This window comes from Saccostrea echinata, unplaced genomic scaffold, assembly GCF_033153115.1.
Source record: "Saccostrea echinata isolate AGI-Se365-2 ecotype Australia unplaced genomic scaffold, CSIRO_AGI_Sech_v1 ptg000001l, whole genome shotgun sequence".
Lineage (NCBI taxonomy): Eukaryota > Metazoa > Mollusca > Bivalvia > Ostreida > Ostreidae > Saccostrea > Saccostrea echinata.
This window is the reverse complement of record NW_026889750.1, coordinates 49,259,026-49,271,952: the sequence shown is the minus strand read 5'-3', so window position 1 is coordinate 49,271,952 and position 12,927 is coordinate 49,259,026. Positions and strand designations below refer to the sequence as shown.

General features: G+C 43.1%; 2 pseudogenes; both read left to right on the top strand.

Annotated features, from left to right (window-relative positions):
- Window positions 1-5,514: 5,514 nt before the first annotated feature.
- LOC133198171 (uncharacterized) lies at window positions 5,515-6,124 on the top strand (annotated as a pseudogene).
- Window positions 6,125-10,260: 4,136 nt separating this feature from the next.
- On the top strand, window positions 10,261-11,345 carry LOC133198161 (uncharacterized; annotated as a pseudogene).
- Window positions 11,346-12,927: the final 1,582 nt, after the last annotated feature.

Below are 12,927 nucleotides of genomic sequence, written 5' to 3'. Positions count from 1 at the left end.
GTCGCCCCGGCAGATGCTGTATCTCCATGTCATACTGGCTGAGCTCTTCCATCCATCTGGCGGGTTGATCCTGGGGGTTTCTAAAGTTAAGCAACCAAATAAGACTATGATGGTCTGTCCTCACAATAAATCTCCTCCCCAGCAAGTAATGGCGAAACAGGCGGGTAAAGCGGATAACTGCCAGCAGCTCCTTCCGGGTTGTGCAGTACTTGCGCTGCTCCGGGGATAGACTGAGGCTTCCATAAGATATGGGTCTCTCCTGGCCATCCTGTATCTGGGAGAGTTCGGCCCCTATGACTTCATTGGAAGCATCGGTGTCAAGTATAAACTCTCCATCGGGAATGGGGAGGGCCAGAACAGGCGGAGACGTAAGGGCCCTCTTTAAACCATCAAAAGGTGCTTGTTGCTCCGGGCCCGACGAAGGGCTTCTTGCCTGTGATCTTGTAGAGGGGCAGTGCCCACTCAGCATAAACCGCAATGATAGTTAGCAATGGTAGTTAGCAAACCCAAGGAACCTCTCTACCTCCTTTGTGTTGCTGAGGAAAGCCCAGTCCTTAACTGCAGCAATGTAATCATCTCCCATCTCAATGCCTTCCTTGCGTACCCGCCGCCCCAGGAATTCAACCTTGGTTTGGAATAGTTCGCATTTCTTCGGCTTAAACTTTAAGTCATACTCCCGGAAACGCATGAACACAGATCGCAAGTTCTCCAGGTGATCCAGGAAATCTCGACCTAAAGCCAGGGCGTCGTCTAAGAAGGCCAGAACAATACTCCAAGTAAGGCCTCTGAGTACCAGGTTCATCGCCCTAGAGAAGGTAGCCGGGGCATTGCAGAGACCAAACCCCATGCGCACAAACTCAAACAGACCATACTTCGTCAAAAATGCTGTCTTCTTCCTATCCTGGGGACGGATCTTTATCTGATGGAAGGCAGAGTTGGCGTCGAGCTTCGAAAACCATACATTCCCTGTAAGGGTGACCAAGCACTCGTCTATCAAAGGCAGGGGGAATACATCCTTCCGAGTCACCTTGTTCAAACGGCGGTAGTCCAGGCACCATCTGACCTGACCGTCTTTCTTCCTGATCAGAACTGGAGCTGAGGCCCATTCAGACATAGAGGGCTGTATCACACCAACCTCCAGCATTTTCTTAAGGTGGGCTTCCTCCTCACCAGCAAAGAACATGGGAGTACGTCTCATCCGCTCCTTTACAGGGGGTGCGTCTCCGGTATCTATCTCGTGTTCTAATGCGGTGAAGTTCCCAAAGTCAAACTCGCTCCGAGCAAATACATCTTGAAATTCCGAGAGCAGACTGGCCAGCAAGGCCCTGTCTTCTAAACTGAGATCCACCGAGGAGCGCTCTAACAAATCCTGTAGAAATCCAGGCACCTCAGGGGATGTGGCTCCTGCCCCCCCCCCCCCCCCCGATCCCCGTCATCCAGGCACAGTAGGGCACAGGCTGGTGTGGATCAGCTTCCACTGCAGTACCAACAAGGCTACCTCCCGTCAAGGTCACATCCCGATCTGAAGCGTTCACTACACAGATTACTGCACTGTCTCCTCCCACATGGTATGTATGGGGCATAAGAAACACATCAGACTGAATATCAATGCCAGGGACCACCAAAAAGTCGGTCAGCTTCAGATCCAGGCGCCAGGGGCATAAAACAACAGAGCCACCTGGAACTCGTACCTTCCGGGCCAAAGTCATCCTGGCCTCCGGAATCTCCTCAGCTCGGCCAAAATTCATCTTTATGGTCTCCCCTCCCAAGGTCAAAGTCCCCTGCTCTAAATCTAATTGAGCCTTCCGGGCATGAAGAAACTCCATGCCCAGCAACATTGGGTCCTGCAAGGTGGCGACATAAAGGTCAACCTCGTGAGTCTGTGTACCTATGCTCACTACCACAGGTCCCACTATGAAACCTTTCAACTTGGTATCCTTACCCGCCTTAGTCATAGTAACATGTCTCCGTATCGGGGGCTTGGGCTCTAGCTGGTCATAAACCAGAGTCGACAAAACACTGACCTCAGCCCCTGTGTTAACCACAGCAATCACCCTTGCACAAGTAAACTAACAGAAAACCCTGTAGATGGGCGCAGCTGTCCAATAGGTATAGTGGGCTCATTCCCCTCATCCTCTGGTGACCTCTGACCAGAGCCACCAGGCTTGGTCCTCCCAAAGCCCTGGAACTTCCTAGTCCTATCCCTAGCTGGTCCAAGCTTCCCCACTTCCTCGTCCAAGGATGCCTCTTCCTCCTCAGCTGAGAATAGCTCCGGCGATTGGGGCGTCTCAAAGCGGACCCTTAGCCTGCGCCACTTGCGCCTACGCCGCATACAGGAGGGGATTGACTAGCCCCCTGCTCCTTACCCTCCGAGTCTGTCCTCTCTGGGGACTGCTCTGGGTTCATAAATCGAACTGCCTGGGAGAGCCCTCCCTGGGATCCAGGCCTTCCACTCCTTGGTCCCCTCTCCTGGGTCTCAGGCCTACGATATCTCTCACCGAGGAGTCCCTTCATCCGGGCTCCGCCCCGCGGCCCATCAGTAGCTACTGACTTCCCGACAGCTTGGGTTGGGCAATCTCTACGGAAATGCCCCACCTCTCCACACTTAAAACACACAGTGGGCTTCGGGTCTCACTCTGCCAATCTGGGTGGCGGGGTACCAGTCCACTGGGGTTTTGGGAGGGGGGCAGATCCTTTCTGCTTAACGGCTTGTTCCAACATTTCCATTTTGCTCCGGAGGGCTTCCAGCTCCTCCCCAGCAGCAACATTTATCGTCCCGGGAACGTCCTGTTCGGCGTCCTCATCGGAGATCACCTTCCGCAGCTCTTTCTTGGTCTTAGGCCTATGTAGCCGTGAGTGCTGGTAGTACTGCATTCGCTCCACGGCTTCATCCACGGTCCTGGGATGCCCGTCGAGCGCGTAAAGGCCAGCGTCTCGGTCCTCAGCTCCGTAACACAGCCTAGGTATGGCGTGTGTGTGCACGTCCGGCACACAAGGGAAGGCTCGCGTCGCCAAGGTCAGCACCCTGTTTGCCCACTGACGAAGTGACTCTCCAGGATTCTGATTGGCAGCCTGGAAGTTGAGTTGATGAGTGAGATCGGGGACAGAGGAGCCAAAGCGCTTCTCAAATCTCTGCAAGATCTCACCTAGGCAGAGCTGGCTACTGGTTTCTATCAGCAAGGTGTAGTATTCACTGGCTGCCCCTTCAAGGGAAAAACAAAACTGGTCGTGCTGCTCCTCCTCTCTCCACAGCTGGCTGCGAGATAACCTAACGAACTTGTGCAAAAATGCCTTCCAGCTGATTTTACCATCATACCTAAGGTCCTTTTACCGGGGCTTACTCCCAGTGGCTGCCTTACCTGGGTATGGTGTGGTGCCCTGGTAACCAGGTGAGCCATAATGTATTGGTGTACTTAAGTTACAAGCCTGGTTACCCGGGAATGACTGACTAGCATAGTATCCCGGAAGGGCTGCCCCATACATGTTAGGGTGAACATGTGCTATCCTCTCCCCCTCCCTTCCAAAATGGCAGGCTGGGGTATCGGGATTGGCAGGACTACAAGTCATTGACACAGGAACACTATGGTGCTGCAGTGCACTTGGCATAGCCATACCATGGAGTGTGGCAAAAGTACTCTCACCTCGGTAAAACACAGACTGAGCATGGTCGGGTACGGGGGGTTGGGCATGCCTACCCCCAGGATGGATGTACACTGATGGGGGCGCATGGTAAGGTGTGCTTGAGGAACTAGCATACAATAATGTAGGTTGGGGTCTGGCAGCAGTCACACCAGTGTCTAAAGCATTTGCTTGTGAATGAACCAGCGCTGGGGACACTCCAACATTTACAGGGGCTGGGGCAGATATAGTGCGTGGCATTGAGCTCCGGGGTTGCAAATCATCCCCAGGGAGAGAGGGCGCACCAAAATCTGCTAGTCTAGGTTGGCTCTGTATGATCCCAGGTGAGCCCTACAGGATCTACGGGCCTCATATGTTGACGATCATACTCGGAGGTGAGCTGTGCGGGCCTCACAGGCCACTCGGGTTGCTAACTTACACACGGTGTATGGGACGGAAGGGCGGGTCAAGTGGGTGTGGTACAACCTCACCCAAGCGGCTTGGTCTATAGCCCATGGTAGCAGACCCCCAGGTTAGCTGTGTCTCCCACAGGGACAGGGTGGCTTCTACTAGCTGGTCGCACATGGTCTAAGGAATACGGATGGTTTGATCCTGAATTCAAGGGAACCTCCCTATATTCATATTTAGGTGGGCTATAACCCATAGTGCTACCAGGTGAGCCACACCTTCACGGGCTACCTAGAGAGGCCTCCAGGGAATCACTGGTCATCATCCCTGGTGAGCCAAATTGAGGCTGGGCAAACCTTACCTCTTATCCTGACTTTCCATGTAATACACTACCCTCCCCACAGGGGATGACCGAGTGAAGACCGGGCATAGGTGTAGAGGGACCCCCCAGGGGCAACCCCCCTCCCATGTGACCTGACATTGACTGAGCAAAAGGTGTGTGACGGGAGGCAAAATGCTCACTCCAGCTATAAGCGTATGGTGAATAACCCCCTCCCCGGGGTATCCCCCCACCCTACCGGGAGTGTGAGGGGTGATTTTGTCTGACCGCGTGACAGCCGGGTCACTACCCAGACCTAAAGCCGACACGGCTTCCTCCAGGGACATATCCATAATAGAATTGTACAAAATAATTTTCAAATAAATAACAGTCTACAAAATCACTAAATCACTTGCAATAAATATCTACACAAATTAATTCCAGTTGATTCAAAAAATTATTGCATCGGAATCAGAAAAATTTTGCAAATATCACACGTGCTCTCAGCACCAAAAATGGCGGCTAAAAACAATGCCAAGAAAAAAATCCAAACTGACAGCAGTGCGGGAATCTAGCACCGGGCCCCGCGAATTGGGCGCCAGTGAAGTTACTACCGGGGGTGTGTACTTATAATATATTTATTAACAACTATGTACAAATACAGGATAACACTGCAGGTTCTGGCCCGGGGCCGACTCACCGACTGCGTCTCTGAAACACGTCTGGTCTGCTTGACATCCTGGCGCTGAAAGATGTCCGAGCGACTGTCCCGCCATCTGACGTAACATCATCAGTAGGTCGTACCACGGAACAGTAACACAGATACTACACTATTTCTAAATTATTGGTTCTCGTACCCAATTGATAACCAATGAAATTTCAGCATAATGATCACGTGGGATGTCACTTTTGTTTTACCCTGTATTGAGAAGGGCGTTTTTATGTACACAAGCAGATTAATTGTTTGGAAAGTTAAAGTCTGGCCGTGAACTTTAGATACATTGAGAAGTATGTAAGCGGGAGGATTTGTTCTTGACAAAATTGCGGTATCACTAAAAAGTAAGTGTAAGGATTAACGCACATTAGATATTTTACTTGGGATAATATTGACCATCCGCACCCGAGGTACTGACATTAGGAAACCGGTTTTTACCAGTTTTTGATTCAACATGGGTGATCCTGTCGTAGTGGGTATTATCGGTCATTCATATGTGAAAACGTTTGGAACGCTTTATACTACAAAAGCCTGTGTATAAAAACTTGTGTCTAGATGAAAATCAAATTAATGTTTGTTTTCGGGGTCAAGGTGGTTTAACGGTACGTGGACTGGTTAACTCGCCAAACCTGAGCATGTTTCCGGCAGTCCGAACATTGTGTTTTCTGGAGATCGGGGGAAATGATGCAACTACTCGTCCAGCCCTTGTGATCGCTCAGGACATTTTGTCGTATGCAAACTTTCTGGTGTATGGTTGGGCAGTGAAAAATGTGATAATCGAACAATTACTACGCCGGGACCCACGAAAATCCCCATTTGGTTACAACGATGAAGTAATGAAAATCAATGTACAATTGCATCAGTTAACTGCCAATCAGGATCATGTCCATTTTTGGAAGCACAGGGGTTTTTGGGCCAACTTGTCGTACCTGGGGCGCGACGGGGTTCACCTACAGGATGTTCCTAATGACAACCTCCCAGCACCTATGGTGAAATACCTCAGGAGCATAAAATATGCAGTCCATAATAGTCTGCAGAAACTCAAGGCCAGTTATCTATTATAACATGTTAAGATTGTGTTTTTGAAATGGGTTCAGGCCTAAAGAAGTAGATTTTCATTGTATTTAATTTAAAAGCCTTAAATTGACTCAGTCTGAAGTAATTTTCTAAAATTTTTCATTGTTGACAGGCCTGTTTCTAATAGAAATTAAGGAATTTCTTTATAAGGAACATCACTGTTACAGGCCCTCTAAGAAATATATTCTAGTACAGAATTTCACTGTTTTTAAATACAATCAATCTGCTGCTAAGACAGGAATATACAGAATTTCTAGGATTTCTAAGTATATACTGATATAAGCCTTCTTCTAAGTATTTAGGCATGTACAGATAGTTCTAAGCTAGTAGTTAACCTGCTTTTAAGATTTTATGTACAGAATTCCTAACATTTCAAAGTCCATATTCTGAAACAAACCTGCTTCTAAGAAATTTCGTCATGTTCGAAAATTCAAGGTTTTTCGCACATGTACTTTAAAGTTACTACATTTCTAAGTCATACTTGTCACTTTAAAGGTTTGTGTATCTATAATTTGCCTGCACAAATGTGTAAGCCCTGGCAATACTAAAAGTTGATTTCATGCTTTGATACAATGTAATACTACAAAGGTTCCATCCTGCTTCCAGGTTAACATCATAGCTATAATACATTGTGCAAAGTTATAGTAAATGTGCTAAAAATTTGACGACATATGGTTAATGCCTAATAAAGTATTAGTTACATGATACAGGAAGTAAATTGATGTTTTAGAGTTTTGACAGAAGAATTTATAGGGATACCTTGATGGGGATATATCAAGCCCCCCTTTTTAATTTCAAGCTTGTTAAAGTTGATGTACTTGGAGCAGCATGGTATTTAAGTTTTAATGAGTAAAGTATTAGTAATAATATAAATGCAATGAAATATATGGAGATAACGAACAGTATTCAAGCTCAAAAGTCCATTAATCAATACAAAATAGGAGCAGAGCAAACACGGACCTCCAAACATCAGAGGTGGGATCAGGTGCCATGGAGGAGTGAGCATCCCCTGCCGACCGGTCACACCCGCCGTGTGCTCCTTGTCATGATCGGGAAATAACGGAAAAATCCGTCGACAATTCAGTGTGTAAATAATGGCCTAACAATTAGTGTGAAAAACGTCAGTCAGCATTTGACTCAATGATAAATTGTATTTGCTGACAAGGTCATTGTATCGACCATAGAACTTACGAAATGATGACTTTAAACGAGACAGCTGATATTCTTGTTTCATCAACTTATTTGTCAGTAATTTACCTCGTTTTAGAAATTGTACATAGGTAGAGCATGCTCTTGCGTATCGAATCAACTGAGAGATATATACCCCGTATGCAGGTGATGAAGGTATATTGCTGCATAAGTAAGTGAAGTTGACGATTGAAAAGTTAAAGTCATCACGTTTATCATAAAGCTTGGTTGTTAGATTACCATTAACGTCTTTTTCAAGTAAAATATCCAAATATGAAACAGATGTGTCAGACTCTATGATATCTTTTATCTCAAGTTCACCAGGATATATCGTATCGACATAAGAATGGAAATAGCCATTGTTAATTGACAATACGTCGTCGATATATCTAAATGTCGAGTTGAAGGCCACAGCAAGTGTTTTCTTCTTTTCACGTACAAGATTTTGGACAAATTCTGCTTCATATGAATACAAAAAAGGTCTGCTAATAACGGGGCGCAATTGGTACCCATGGGAATTCCAATAGATTGTTGGAAGACCTGGTCTCCGAAAACCACATAGATATTGTCAATCAGAAACTCAAGCATCTTTTTAATGTCAACTTCAGAGTACTTGTGTGAACAATCAGAATGTTTTTTAACAAAATAATTTTGCAAATGACCAATGACAAGGTACGTATATTTACGAGTTCCATTTTTATTGAAAAAGCAGCTGTCCATGATATCAAAAAGCCTGGACTTTAATTTATCGTGGGGAATGGTTGTGTACAAAGTTGAAAAGTCGTAAGTTTTTAAGCTGTTGATTTTGGTAAAATCTTGTGATTTCAAGTTTTCCAAAAGTTCCTTGGAATTTTTAAGTATCCACATCTGATTTACACCACTTCTCGAATATATTGTTGCACAGTACTCTTGAAGTTTCTCCTTCACCACTGTTAATATCTTAGTGAGGAGTAAAGATAGAGGCTTGGTTGAACATTTACTGGAACCCGCTATGTATCTTTGTTTGTAAGGATTTTTATAAAGTTTCGGAATCCAATATAAATATGGTAATTCAAATTCATTTTGGTTGTTTGGAATATTAAAAATATTCAAAATTGACATATGATTTTGAAGAATTTCATCCTTAGAAAGGGAACTATGAGTATAAGTTGGATTACCACTTGTAGAATTAAATCCAAGTTCCTCTAAAATACATTTAATATAATGAGCCTTACAAACAAAGACAATGTTGTTACCTGCTTTGTCAGCAGGGACCAGTACGTACTGATCATGTTATCTATCTAATTCTTTTTTCACTTCTGTATTATTGAATACAGAAGGATAGATGGTTTTCATATTGCCTCTCAATCTTTTAATGCGCGATTTTAACATTCATCTGATACATTTAATCCATTCTGACAAAGTGTCAAGGTCTTCTTTTTCATGTCTGGTCCATCGCCTGGCGTAGTCCTCTACAGAATCCATAATATTTATGAAATTCCGACGCCAGTTGAAGGATCTGGGTTCCCTAAATTTAGGACCTTTTAAAATTAGTGATCTAAGGTCCTCATTATTAACTATATTTACGTCACCAGTAATAACGTGTCTAGCAGGACTATAGTTATAGGGCGAAGAAGAACATGAACACGATGGAGGATTATGCTTCAGATATTCGATATCCAGGCCCTGTAAAGTTTTCTTGTAATTAAAAAGTTTGGAAGCAATAGTCGATGTATATTTGTAGGAAATACAAGGTGGAGTCTTTAACTTGAAATATGGTGGAATACAAGACTGGACCCTTTTGTGATTAAGAATATTACTTATATTAACCGCGTCAATTCCTTTGTTGGCATATTGAAGTTTAAGGAAAAAACGGATTGTTTTAGCTGCATTTTCTTCAGTAAAACGCGGGGGTTTAAAAAGCCTATGATTTGCAATATCTATAATTACAGATCCGAGCCTATATTCTGGTGTCGAGGAATCAAAAAATGCACTTTCCTTGACCTTTTCAAGAAGACTATTTAAAAGTTTCAAAGGGACAGAGTAAAGTTTGGTGCGAATATGATGTAGACCTAACTGTTGATTTACGTAAGGTAGTAATGAATCAAAAGAGACATCGTGTATTAAAGGTTTGTTGTAAGACCGATGCCCATGACTACGCTTACGTCTCTGTGTATGGTTAAAAAGTCCCATCACATTTACATTGTTACACTGTGGACTGGAAAGATTTCCAACACTATCGACATTGTCGTTACATCCATAGGAAAAGGCTGTCCCTAGCTTTCTTATCCAAAATTCTTCTCGTTGTCTACGGAAAGGTGTACTCAGTGATGGACTGTTTGTGTGGTGGTAAATCTTTTCCAGAATTCTAACTTTCATTGACAAAATAGAATGATCAGGTAAATTAAAATGTTTGTATAAAAGTTGCTGACCCCCATTATTTATCTGAAATCTATGACCTGATGTTCTTTTATTGAGTGATCCCTTGGTTTCACCAACATAAACAAGTCCACAAAGATTACATTCTATTCCGTAGACAACATTAGAAGATTTGCAGTTCAGATTTTCCCAAGTTTTGGTATAGAAGCTCTGTCCAGTCAGATTACTGGTGAAAGAAGTGTTAGTTATCAAAATGTCACAGGTTTTGCAGTTTTTCGCAGAACATTTTGAAATAGAAGACATGGGATCGGAAAATGAGTCTTCGAATATATCTCTAATAGAAACTTTACATTCTTTCAATATTTTGTATGAACTGTTGGTTTTATACCAAAACTGGGAATCTGAAGACTGTACATATGACATATGTTTAATATCCCTGAGGATTATCCGAGGGGCACCGAATGAACTCCTTGAGTCTGTGTCCCTTATAGACTCAAAAGAGTGACGCCTTTTTACTGGGCGACGCGTCTGCCAGTATCATTTCGTTATTCTATGCAAATAATTTTCAGAGTAAACCATGCCTAAGCGGGCCTCAGTATCGACACAGAACCAGACAGCAAAAAGAAGGAAATCTCCAAAAGTGCTCGTAAATGATGCAGAACCCAATGAGAGAATTGACTATGACTTATTAGCGGCTGCCATTATCAGACAATCTCAGAACTCTGGCAATTCATTGAACCTCAACAACAACAACAATAGTGAACTAGTTGATTCGAACTTGAACGCGTGTGTCACAAACAATGTTAATGAGGACGAAGTTCTTTCAGTTGATGTCTCATCTCAACAACCAGCGACAAGTAATATGACCAAGACTCTGGAAACCTCAGCAGCTGAGTCCTAACAATCCACTTCGGATTCATCATCAACTGTTGCTGATTTAGTGAATGCATTATTACAAAAAGATGCAGGTGAGCCAGCAACATCAAAAATTAGTAATGTTATCTCTTTGTCTGATGGGATTCCTCTCGGTGCTGCAACATCTCAACGTTTAAAAGCCAAGATATGGGCTAACCAATTTATAGGTTTAGGGATGTTGTTGCGGCGTCGGGAGGAACCTGTATCCTTAAATATCTCAACTGGGTCAGTAACTGTACAGCAGGGGTCCTCAAAACCAAAAGCACCATTATCTATTCAACAATGGACCGACGCCTTTTTGTTATTCATGGGGATTTATATAGAGAAATACCCAGACCAAGCTCCTAATCTGATGAAATATTGCTATTTTATTAGGGAAATGAGTAAACTCTTGGGAGAAAAAGCATGGAGAATATACGATGAGAATTTTCGTATGTTGAAAGAGTCAGTTGACTTGCCTGGCAAAAACCTGTCGAAGAATTAAGTCATTATCAATTTTAGCAGCCCTTTCGTGCAAACGCAGGCAGTAAATTTATTAGATTCTGTTATGCATTCAACAATGGGGAACAATGTACCCACAACCCCTGCCCTTTTGCCCACAAATGCCAATCATGCTCAGGTTCCCATGCAAGAGTCAATTGTAGGGTTAAAAAGCAAAAACAAATGTCAAATCCAAATACAACCACTAAGTCCTCAACAATCACTCGACCAGCTCCCCTCCCCAGTCAATCCAAAAAGTTTAGGTAGATTTCTAGTTGATTATGACAGTGATCTAGCTTCATACCTGATCAATGGCTTTAAAGATGGATTTAAAGTAGGTTGTACGTCTGCTCCTCTACCATGTGTACCCCAAAACCATAAATCTACATTGGAACACCCAGAAATAATTGATAATTATATACAAACGGGTTTAAGCAAAGGTCGCATTGCTGGTCCATTTTCATACAAACCATTTGATAATTTTGTTGTATCTCCATTAGGCTTGGTTCCAAATGGTAATACAGGAAAATTTCGTGTAATTCACGATCTATCCTTCCCCAAAAACAAATCAGTCAATGCAAACATCCCGAAAGAAAATTCAGCAGTGCAATATGATTCCATAGGTCAGGTAGTTTATCTAGTTCAAAAATTTGGGCAAGGTTGCTTAATGGCCAAGACGGATATTGAAGATGCATTCCGCATTATCCCAATTTCATCCATCGGATTATTATTTGCTAGGGTTTACTTGGCAGGGTCAATTTTATTATGACAAATGTCTCCCTATTGGTGCTAGCAGTAGCTGTCAAATTTTTGAATCATTTAGCACAGCTCTACAATGGGTAATGGAAGATGTTTTTCATGTCTCTGGCATGTCTCATATTTTAGACGATTTTTTCTTTGTGGGACCCCCCAATTCAGTATGTTGTAGCAATGATCTGGCCAGTTTGTTTTTTTTTTATTTCTCTGCAAGTCAATTGGTGTACCAATTAAGATGGAGAAAACTCAGGCACCTACAACCAAAATTGTGATTTATGGAATTGAAGTAGACTCTATAAAAATGGAGTGTCGTCTTCCATTAGATAAAATCCAGAAAATAAGTGACAAACTGAACTTATTCAAAAGGTGCAAAAAGGTCACATTGAGAGACATGCAATCTATTATAGGTCTTTTAAATTTTGCGTGCTCTGTTGTTGTTCCAGGTAGAACATTTCTTCGTCGTTTGATAAACTTAACATTTGGCTTAACAAATCCAAAATTTTACATTAGATTGAATAAGGAATCTAGGGCTCATTTAGAAACTTGGGCAACGTTTATTGACTGCTTCAATGAGAAGTCAGTATTTCTGGACAGTGATTGGGTACCATCAGACCATCTTAGCTTGTACACAGATGCTTCAGGTGCTCAGGGATTTTCAGCTGTTTTAGAGTCACAATGGTTTGCAAGTCAATGGCCATTTGAATTAGAGGGTTATCAAATTTGTGTAAAAGAATTGTTTCCGATTGTTCTGGCATTGGAGGTATGGTCTGTTCAATTTCAGAATAGAAAGGTTTTATTCTTATCAGACAATATGGCTGTTGTAGAGGTTATCAATAAAAAATCTTGTAGGGATAAGACCTTAATGAAATTGTTACGTAGACTGGTTTTAGTGTCATTACGGTTCAATATTCATTTTCGAGCAAAGCACATACCGTGAAAGTTGAATGTTACAGCTGATAGATTATCCCGTTTAAAATTTCAGGAAGCTTTCCGAGAAACATCTCATTTACACATACAACAGACAAATATTCTGGACCTTCTTTACATTTAACAAATTCAGCACAAAGACTTCTACAGGCTTCATTAGCCCCAT